Below are 2,173 nucleotides of genomic sequence, written 5' to 3'. Positions count from 1 at the left end.
GTGGCAGACTTTCTGGTACGCCATGTGCGGATGTCACCAGCACTAGTGTCACCCTTGACACTAACATAGGCACTTGATTCACACAGGATACACAGCAGTCATTGCTGGAGACAGGAATCACAATTTAACCACAGCTCCAAATAGAAAATTTTCTCCCTCACATCACAGAGTGTCACCCAATGAAACTGATAGACAAATTGATTCAAGCCTTATAGGAGGATGCACTTTTTCCCATGAGGCATATTTAATACATGCAATTGGCTGCAGTTATTGATGGTGGTGTCTGCTGGCTTGGATGCAACAGGGCAGTGGATAAATCTGTGGCAGACCGGTCTGTCAACTGCCCCAAGCCACAATCAATAAGCGGAACCTCCATGTTCCAGGGCATTATGGCTGACTATGGAAGCATGGGCCTTTGTTCTGAACCTGCAGGAGTCTTATGCTTTTGACTTTTGACAGTAGCATTTTAAGGTTGCAACACAGTTAAAGATTGCCCCTGGCAGGAAAGGTCTTGACAAACCACATTGTTTCTGTAATCCTGACCAGGCATCAAAAACAAGAGCATTCAGCCTGAAGATGGACTCACAAGTCACACTGGCTTAATTCTCCTCTCATTTACATAAGAACATAAGAACAGCCCCACTGGATCAGGCCATAGGCCCATCTAGTCCAGCTTCCTGTATCTCACAGCGGCCCACCAAATGCCCCAGGGAGCACACCAGATAACAAGAGACCTCATCCTGGTGCCCTCCCCTACATCTGGCATTCTGACTTAACCCATTCCTAAAATCAGGAGGTTGCGCATACACATCATGGCTTGTACCCCATAATGGATTTTTCCTCCAGAAATTCGTCCAATCCCCTTTTAAAGGCGTCTAGGCTAGACGCCAGCACCACATCCTGTGGCAAGGAGTTCCACAGACCGACCACACGCTGAGTAAAGAAATATTTTCTTTTGTCTGTCCTAACCCGCCCAACACTCAATTTTAGTGGATGTCCCCTGGTTCTGGTATTATGTGAGAGTGTAAAGAGCATCTCCCTATCCACTCTGTCCATCCCCTGCATAATTTTGTATGTCTCAATCATGTCCCCCCTCAAGCGTCTCTTTTCTAGGCTGAAGAGGCCCAAACGCCGTAGCCTTTCCTCATAAGGAAGGTGCCTCAGCCCCGTAATCATCTTAGTCGCTCTCTTTTGCACCTTTTCCATTTCCACTATGTCTTTTTTGAGATGCGGCGACCAGAACTGGACACAATACTCCAGGTGTGGCCTTACCATCGATTTGTACAACGGCATTATAATACTAGCCGTTTTGTTCTCAATACCCTTCCTAATGATCCCAAGCATAGAATTGGCCTTCTTCACTGCCGCTGCACATTGGGTCGACACTTTCATCGACCTGTCCACCACCACCCCAAGATCTCCTGATCTGTCACAGACAGCTCAGAACCCATCAGCCTATATCTAAAGTTTTGATTTTTTGCCCCAATGTGCATGATGTGCCCCAATGTTCATTTATCAAGAGCATCTGCACTGTGGAGGCCACGTTTGGTGAGGCAGGCCTTAGGGATGAAGGGTTGTGGGTAAGTCGTGTTCTGAAGAAAATCTTCCAGATCCTACTATGGTTGGCAACCTTCAGTCTCGAAAGACTATGGTATAAGCCTACAGCACTCGGTATTCCCAGGCGGTCTCCCATCCAAGTACTAACGCCTGACCCTGCTTAGCTTCCAAGATCAGACAAGATCGGGTGCGTTCAGGGTAGTATGGCCGTAGACGCTGAATGGTGCTGCTGCTTCTGCCTTGAAGCAGGCCGTGGGGCCAGGGGGTGTGTGCGAGGCGTTGGTCATTATGGTCTGTGATACTGTATTATGATGCATGTCGTATAGAATGTGCGTAGGGTGTGATTGTTGGAATTATAGTATATATTTATGCCTCTATCTCAAAGGTGCATAAATTTTGTTGTGCTGCAGCACAATGACAATAAAGTGACTACTACTACTAGAGGCGCCTTTCAAGGAGACGGCATGGATGTGATTGGGGTTAGCAAAAGAAGCAAAAGCCTACAGCACCCGGTATTCCCAGGCGGTCTCCCATCCAAGTACTAACCACGCCTGACCCTGCTTAGCTTCCGAGATCAGACAAGATTAGGCATGTGCAGGAGAGCATCCCTAAACAT

The 2,173-nt window shown here is 47.5% G+C and overlaps 1 pseudogene; it reads right to left on the bottom strand.

Annotated features, from left to right (window-relative positions):
* Positions 1-1,656: 1,656 nt before the first annotated feature.
* On the bottom strand, positions 1,657-1,772 carry LOC136647144 (5S ribosomal RNA; annotated as a pseudogene).
* Between the last annotated feature and the right edge of the window lie 401 nt (positions 1,773-2,173).

Source organism: Tiliqua scincoides, chromosome 3 (assembly GCF_035046505.1).
Source record: "Tiliqua scincoides isolate rTilSci1 chromosome 3, rTilSci1.hap2, whole genome shotgun sequence".
Taxonomy (NCBI): Eukaryota; Metazoa; Chordata; class Lepidosauria; order Squamata; family Scincidae; genus Tiliqua; species Tiliqua scincoides.
Note: the sequence above shows the minus strand (reverse complement) of the source record. Positions and strands in the feature narration are given on the sequence as shown.